Source organism: Marmota monax, unplaced genomic scaffold (genome assembly GCF_021218885.2).
Source record: "Marmota monax isolate L192 unplaced genomic scaffold, Marmota_monax_Labrador192_F-V1.1 WCK01_AAM20220418_F8-fsc00051, whole genome shotgun sequence".
Lineage (NCBI taxonomy): Eukaryota > Metazoa > Chordata > Mammalia > Rodentia > Sciuridae > Marmota > Marmota monax.
The window spans coordinates 13,763,266-13,771,971 of record NW_026695202.1 but is presented as its reverse complement, the minus strand read 5'-3'; the positions used below and the strand labels follow the sequence as shown (position 1 = coordinate 13,771,971).

The 8,706-nt window shown below is 47.7% G+C and overlaps 1 long non-coding RNA gene across 1 annotated transcript; it reads left to right on the top strand.

Annotated features, from left to right (window-relative positions):
- Positions 1–5,706: 5,706 nt before the first annotated feature.
- LOC124082965 (uncharacterized) lies at positions 5,707–7,878 on the top strand. Its single transcript, XR_006848574.1, has 2 exons — positions 5,707–6,560; positions 7,139–7,878. It is a non-coding gene; the product is annotated as an uncharacterized LOC124082965 (long non-coding RNA).
- The last annotated feature ends 828 nt before the right edge of the window (positions 7,879–8,706 follow it).

The following is an 8,706-nucleotide window of genomic DNA, read 5'->3' as shown; positions in this document are numbered from 1 at the left end:
ATTAGTTGCAGTCCAGAAATACGATACCACGTCTGGCCACATGTGCAGATTCAAACTTTAATCTCAAAACAGATTATGCACATCTTCCCTGACTCTTTCGAAACATCATGTTTGGTCATTTTGAGAGGCCAGCTGAATAAAGAAGATAAATAATCCTAGAAGCTAGATTATCTGATGTTTTTACACACACTCTCTCCCTCTCTGTTGAGACACGGTCTCTCCATGTTGCCCGCCCGCTGGTCTTCAACTCCTGAGTAGCCTCTGGAGTGGCTGGGACTGCCTTGTTTTCAAACATCTTTTTGGGGGGAGGAGGAGGGTATTGGGGATTGAACCCAGGAGCACCACTTAGCCACGTCCCCAGCCCTATTTTGTATTTTATTTAGAGATGGGTTCTCACTGAGTTGCATGTGAAGCTGCTCCCAGTTTCGTTTTTACACTTCTAAAAGACACTAGTGTTTTAGATTCAGCCTGGTGTTGTGACCCACACCTGTAATCCCAGTGGCTCAGGAGGCTGAGGCAGGAGTATTGCAAGTTCAAGGGCAGCTTGGACAATTTAGTGAAACCCTAAGCCCTTAATCAGGTAGTGAGATCCTGTCTCAGACGAAAAAAGAAAAAAAAGCACCCCGCATTCATTCAACCCCCAGTACAAAAAAAAAAAGTTCAGAACCTGAACTAAAAACTGAAAGTATCATTTCCTATTACAGGTTGTACCAATTTTATACATGGCAACTGGAGACTGGGGGCATGGCGCAGTGGTAGACACTTGCCCGTCATGCACAAGGCCCTGGTTCCATCTCCAAGCACCACAAAACATAGGACAATACATGTCACAACTGAAGTTCCAAATGGAGGTATTTACAGCCTTCTCTCTGGGTGAGATTAACATGAGCCAGAATTAATTTTTAAATGTTACCTTTTCTGTCCCTTGGCTTGAGTCCCCCCTGTGCCTGACAGCTCCCTTGGTTACATCTCTGGCCAGCGCCTCGCCCCTGGACGCCTTCCTCCCGTGCCCACTGCCGCCTCTGATCCGGGCTTGCACATCCATGGTCTGTGTGTGTGGGGGGGGTCCTCCAGCCCCCAGGCTCCCTCAGTCTTCCCCTTTGAGTCCACCGCACCCCGTCCCTCAGCCGCTCAGACCCAAACCCTTAGTCACCCTTTCTTCCTTCTCTTTCACCCTAGAGTCACTGTGTCATTGGACACATCAGCTCTGGGTTAGATTCAGTGCAGAAGCCGCTCCCTGCTCGCCCCTCTGCCGCCCCTCCTTCCTCTCTCATCAGGAATGCTAAGCTGTCACACTCCATGCCACCTGCTTCTCCTTTGGCCTCCTAAAATCTCTTCTCAACACAGAGGCCCTGCTCAAAATTTTGCACTGACCCTTCCACCCCCTCCACAAATGCCAGCGTCCTTACACCAGCATGTGGGAGGCGGGTACCAGGGAATGAGCCCAGGGGTGCTCTACCATTGAGCCACATCCTCAGCCCCTTTATACTTTTTATCTTGAGGCAGGGTCTCCCTAAGTTGCTAAGGCTGATTTTGAACTCTGGATCCTCCTGCCTCAGCCTCCCAAGGCATGGGTTACAGGTGTGTGCCAGGCTCTTCAGGACACAGTTGTTCACACTTGTGCTCTGAGTCCCTAGGCCAGTAGGCACCTGCAAAATAGAAGGAACAAATGAATGTGTGTTGATAGCCAATGGCCTCGGGGCTCTGCCACCCACTGAGCGGTGCTAAGAACTGCTGGGGACCAAAAACTTGGGGTTTCAGAGAGATTTATTCTCAGAATTTCCACAAAGTGGTTTTTTTTATTGTTAACTAGGGAGTGGGTGTGAGGAAGATAGGAGGCAGAGATGTATGGGACGTTGATCTTGAAGAATTAGTGATCCATCATTCCAAACTTTTCAGTTATTGAAATTAGCAAATTAACAAAATTTAAATGTCAAGTCTGGGGACCAAGCTGTGGGAGAGCACTGGCCTAGCTGCACAGGGCCATGGGTTCAATCTCCAGTACTGTAAAAATGAAAAAAATTATTTTAAATTTCAGAAAGAGAAAAATTCATCTCAGATGGGGACAGGTAGCAGAGGCATGTCCCTAATCTGGATCCACACATGTTTGATGATCATGTGTCCTGTGTGAAGTTTGCATGTGCACAATACATGTGTTGTGTGCTTGTTAGGAGCATGTCCAGAGCCTTCACCAGAATCTCCGAGGACCTGTGACCCACAACGCTTTAGGAGCTCCTGAGTCAGGACAGCCCCAAATGCATCTAGGTGTCCCTGACAACCCCTCTGCCCCCAGAGAAGGTTGCTTTTGGGTCTTTCTGCCTCAAGTTTCTCACTTTGGAATGGTGCAGTGAAGTTGGGTGTGGTGGCCACACCTATAATCCCAGCAGCTCAGGAGGCTGAGGTAGGAGGATCGCAAGTTCAAGGCCAGCCTCAGCAATTTAGTGAGATCTTGCCTCAAAATAAGAATACCCAGTGGAGCCTCCCCCCAACCCCCCCCCCAAAAAAAAAGAAAGAAAGAAAAAGGGCTGGGGTGATATGATTCAGTGGCTAAGTGCCCCTGGTATCCAAGTTGGTGGGGGGGGGGGAGAACAAAAGGAAGCATTACAATGACTCTCCTTGGTGTCACAGAGGACTGTGTTACAAGCCTGGAGGTTTGGACTTCAGTGAATGTTCAGTGAATTGGTTCAGATAGATGTCTCAAGGACAAGTACTAGATAGAAGTATGTGGAAATATGAACGACATATTTTCCCCAATGAAATAAACAATGTAATTTTTATGCTTAAATGTGATTTTTAGAAAGTATTTATTAGGCAATGGATACCCTTTTAGAAAAATATTTTCCACATCCCTGCTTAAACATATTGAATGCGCTCATAAATTATATGTAATATGTTTAAATAAAGAAAATATATTTTAGGGAAAGAAGTGACTTTTAGAATATTTACATTGGGTGCTATGATCATTGACTGAGAAATAGTTTCAGAACTTCTCTTACGAAGAATCCTCGGAGGAAGTCAGAGCTACACAACAACGTCATTACTTTGTTTGCTATATTTGAGTTTTGTTTTGCTTTTAGTCCTAAATGATATTCCTTAATTTTTTTCAAGTCTCTATTTATCAGACTGGTTATAACTTTTGCATATTTCCAGAAATAAAATTCACCTCCTGAAGATGAAAATTTGTCGGTATTGATTCTCCCTGGGCTGGTGTCATAAGTATATGCACTTATTAAAACTCATCATATGGTGCTCCTAAGATAGCATGCATTTTTGGTGGCTTCTAGAAGCTTAAATCCAAGGCAGAGAACTTCTCAAACTCTGTGTTGGAAAGCAATTCCCAAAGTCGGGCCAATGGCACTGCTCCTAAGACCTCTGCTACCCTCCTTGCTTGGAAGGATCTGTCTTCAGGCAGAGGCACACACGCTGGCACCTGCTTCTCTGTCACTGCGTGAACTTGACCATGGCAAGCGTTACAGTGTCAACTGTGTGGTGCTGCCAGCCTGGGAGAGATGTGGTGCCCAGAATGCAGGCAGAAAGGCCAGGTCATGGACCCTGGTGTGGGTTGAACCCTTAACCTCATGGAGCAAGAAATTGAGGCCTAGAGAAATTCAATGATTTGTCCGTGTCTCCTGATTTCAACGGTAGGGTCGTCATCTAGACCGTGCCTGCTGTCTTCTTGATTTCATCTATGATTAGGTGATACAATGATACCAGCATCCAGTGTAAATCAATTCATGGGCAATAATTCCCATTTGTTGCAGGAATGGAAAGTGAACACAATGTCAACATTTATTATATACTGAATAAGGCTTTGGGGAAAACTTATGGGAACCTCAGGCATCCTTTTAAATAAACTTTGCATTTAGACATGAATTGTTCAGTTCTACGATTATTGGAAATACTGGGTCCCACAAATAGATGAGTGGGTGGGCGTGGAGCCGAGGAGGGCTAAGGCACTGAGGCTACAGAGAAAGGACAGCTCCTGTTTTCAGTCAGTTCTACCCCTGGCTCATTGTGGGGCCTCTGAGCTCCAGGTGTTTGATTTATAAAATGGGTGCTGACAAAGAACTTTGCAAACAGAGCTTAAAAGAAACCAAAGCCACAACCTGATTAAAAAAAATACCTGATTATCAAGATGTGATTGATCCCATAAACTCCATCCAAAATGTATTTCAAAGGCAACCATTTCCAACAGTTTGGCCTGCCTCTCCTGTAATTATACAATTATTAGGCACAAGCGTTCTGGAAAATGTCTCTTTTGCATGTGAATTTTTTTAATTAAAAAAAAAAAACCTCACATGCACATATTCCCCACGTAGGCCGTCTATTGTACATCCTGCCATGGACTCATGATCTTTTCTCAAAGGTGCTTAGCAGATATTCATGACCTAGTGGGAAGCTCAGTATTGTGAGAATCTAAATTCAGATTGATTAGCAAATGGCAGAACTATGAGTAGCACAAATTAGGTCCAGACTCAAACATCTTGAGAAACTCCAAGCTATTAAGGAGAATTAGTAGATGGTTGAAATAATTTTTCTGGAAACTGTTCTTCTTTTTATTTTTAATTTTTGTAGTCATAGAGGGACAGAATCCATTTATTTTATTTGTTTATTTTTATGTGGTGCTGAGGACTGAACCCAGAGCCTCATGCATGCTAGGCAAGTGCTGTGCCACTGAGCCACAGCCCCAGCCCAAGAACTTTGTGTTCTGTTGCTGGGGATGTAGCTCAGTTGTTGAGTAGTCGCCTAGCATGTGTGGAGCTATGGGTTCAATTCCCGGCACTGTAAAAACAAGCAAAAACAACTTTATAATCTGGTTATAAAAGGACACCTAAGTAGTCTTTGATGATTTTCATAAATCTTTTATTTATTTGTTTGTTTGTTTGTTTGAGACAGGGTCTGGCTGTGCTGCCTAGGCGGACCTCAACTTTTTTTTTTTAAAGAGAGAGAGAGAGAATTTTAATACTTATTTTTTAGTTTTCGGCGGACACAACATCTTTGTTTGTATGTGGTGCTGAGGATCGAACCGGGGCCGCATGCATGCCAGGCGATCGCGCTACCAATTGAGCCACATTCCCAGCCCAGGGCCTCAACTTTTGATCCTCCTGTGTCAGCCTCCAGAAAGACTGGAATTACAGTCTTGAGCCACTGTGTGCACCTACTACTATTTTGTAATTTTAATGAATGAAGAATTTTTCCTCCTGGCTATTGAGGGAAGTTGAAATTATTCACTTTGATCCTCAATGTTATTAGTAATAAGAGTCAAAACATCATTTCAAAGGGCTCAGTGTCTCATGACTATAATCCCAGTGATCTGGGATTCTGAGGCAGGAGGATTGCAAGTTCAAGGCCAGTCACAGCAACTAAGTGAGGCCCTAGCAACTAAGCAAGACCCTGTCTCAAAATTTAAAATAGGGGATATTACTCCTAGGAGAGCGCCTGCCTAGCATGTGACAAGTCCCCTTGTCCATCCTTCATATCTATGGGGGAGGGGTTGTAAAGAGACTATTTAAAACAGTTTTATGTTATTACACTTTGCTTAATTCAGGCCCGATTCAAGACAGTCCTCTCCCCCCCCCCACGGGTCCCCCATGGGCCAAAATGGCCTAATTATCTCTCATTGTTGTCACCTGGTGCGCTGGGCTGGACTTTGTTTCCTGACCCAGCTGGTTTGCAGATCATTGACCAGAATGGCCCTGGTGGTTTAATAAGTTCAGAGCGAGCAATTCAAGCTCTTCAACTCTAAAGTCACTGTTTAAAGTCACTCTTTGGTGACTTCTTTTTTGGCAAGATAAATATTTTAAAGCATAAGAAATGGGCGTTCCCTTGCAACTTCATGCTGGAGACAGTCAGGGGTCCACCCTTCGGCATTAGTGAGGGTCGCTGTGCCCAGCTGTCGTGACACCGAGCCTTCAGGACCCGCGCTGTGAGGACCAAAGAGCCAGCACCCGCGCTCCCCGGCTTTGTACTCGCCTCCGTTCTCTGAGCCCGGGTTCAATGGGAATAAACAGAGGCGCCTTCAAAACAGAAAGGGAAATCAGCCACTGCAAAGAATAACTGCGTTCCACGAGGCCTCTCAACAAGGCCACCGCCGGGAGCCGCGGTGTCCCCCGGCGCAGGGGCGGAGGGGCGCACCTGGCGGCGAGGGCGGGGCGGGACGCGGTCTTCGTTTTCTTTTCCTTGTCAAGTGAATTCCCCGAAGGGCTCCGAAGCTTCTGCTTGGCAGAACAAGGGAAAATAAGACATTTTTAATGTATTCCATTGTCTTTCCCGGTGACAGAGCGCCGTCCCCCAGCAGGTTTCCAAGTGTCTCTGTCACTGCGCGCCCGGGCTCTCCTCTCCGCGCTGCCGCCCGTAATGAGCGGGAAGAAGGAGTGCTCGTCGCAGAGGGCGATTATCACAGGTCTCCCAGCTCCTGCTTCCACCTGCCGAGGAAATCACGGCTCCGCGGCGCGGGCATTTATCCTTGTGCAAGTTCATTTGCAAGTTGAGCAGAACTCAAAGGCAGGAACCCACCAAGACAGTCGGTCCGGAAGGAACGCCGTCCGTTTAAACATCTGGTGAATTCTTTCCCTCGCCCCCCTACCCACACCTCGCATCCCGGGGGCAGTCACGTCCCGCATCCCCTTGGCACGGTCCTGCGGGCACTGGTTGCTGACGCCGTTTTCTAGGCTTGAGCTAACTGGAGCCGGGGATCCCTGGTTATTGCAGTCTGCGCTCGCTGCACAGTGCAGCAGCTCTTGACCTACAAGCCCTCCCAAGGCCTGGTGCCACCTGAGCTCAGCCAGGCTAGATTGAAAGAGAAGTGTGAGAAGGATCCCAGAATTCTCCTTTAACCCCATGCCTGCTGTGGCCTCGAGGATGTCTTGCAAACTCCCAGGGATCTCACTACTTGCTTTTTCAAATGCAGGTTGGCCAGTGTCCTCCTGAGGGTTCTAAGGCCATCTGAGTGACAGGATGCAGCAGTGGTGGTTATTGGGGGGGGGGCGTCACAGACTTCCAGAGAAGATAAGAAAAAGTGATAGGCTGCATACAATGTTTCTTCTTCTTCCCAAGGTTCCTCTGTCCTGTGGCCTAAAGTCCTAGCAAAATCGCCATTTCATATTATGTTTTTTATTATTTATTTATTTTGAGACAGGGTCTCACTAAGTTGCTGGCTTTGAAGATGAAGAATGCCACAAGCCATGGGCTGTGGGTGACCTCTAGAAGCTAGAAGAACCAGCTACAAGAGTCTCCCGTGTAGCCTCCTTGGTGTTAGCTTAGTGAGTCCCTTTTTGGGTCTCCCTAAGGGACCCCTTCTGACTTCCAAAACATGAGTTTGTGTTGGTTTGATCCACTTATATTTGCAGTAATTTGTTAGAAATTGTGACCAGCCTCAGTTCAGTGCTGGCTGCTGGGAGAGCCTTCCCTGACCACCTGTCCAGAGCCAGGTGTGTGGCTGCTGTCCTGGTGTGCGGCTATGGCAAATACCTGAGCGAAGCCACTTAGGAGAGGAAAGGGTTATCTTGGCTCACAGGGTTGGAGCTTTCAGTCCATGATCGACTGCCCTGTGCTGGCACGTCATGGCAGGGGACACAGCAGAGCCAAATCCTTCACCTGTGGCTGGGAAGCAAAAGAGATGGAGAGGAAGGTCCAGGGTCCCACAGTCCCTTCAAAGGCCATCCCCCAGGGACCTGAAGACCTCCCAGGAGGCCCACCAGCTCCCCAAAACATCACCCTGAGGAGCAAACCTTTGTCACCACATGGGACTCTGGGGGACACACGGGATCCAAACTCCAGCACTTGGGCAGGTGCTAAGCACTGCTTTAGGGACACAGCAGTGAACAAGATGCTAATAACGTGCCTGCAGGAGGACAATAAATCAATAAGAAAAATAAACACATGGCAGTTGTGAGAACCATGAGTGAGGGACGCAGAGCCCTGAGGAGAGGGAGGCTGGGACTTGGGGAGGGTCTCAGTCATGAAAGGCGCTGTGGAAGGTGGAGGCAGAGGCGGGAGCAGATGAGGGGAGGCAGGGGCTCTGGGGAAGGAGTGGTCAGGCGGAGGGGAGAGCGTCCGCGGCAGGGCATCGATGTGTCTATCTCCAAGCGTCCTTTGGGAAGCACAAGTGGCACAGTAATAAACCGTGCCCACCCTCCAGGCACGAGCCTGGACAGAAGTCACCAAGCAGTGAATTCAGGTGGCTGGGGCAGTTGGAAACCCGTGGGAGTTTTGAGCAGAATAAGACAGTGTGTTTTTAGAGGATTTGCCTAGCTGGTGGGCGGGGACTGACCCTAAGGACAAGAGGGCAGAGGAGAGAGGCCACTGAGGGCTCCCAGGACCCCCCAGGACCCTGAGTAGTGGACTCAGGGAAATTGAGTTTGACAGTAGGGTGAAAGGATCTGCTCTCACTCAGGAAGTGGGGTGAGTGAAAGGGGCACCCTGAATATCATCGTGTTTCCTTTGCAGATTTTTCCAGTCTAGAAAGACTACTTTTTTGTTTTTGTTTTTTTTTTGTACCAGGGATTGAACCCAGGAGCGCTTAACCACTGAGCCACATCGCCAGCCATTTTTTATATTTTATTTCAAAACAGGGTCTTGCTGAGTTGCTTAGGGCTTCGCTAAGTTGCTGAGGCTGGCTTTGAACTTGTGATCTTCCTGCCTCAGCCTCCTGAGCCACTGGGATTACAGGCGTACGTCACCGTGCTTGGCTGAAAGTCCCACTTT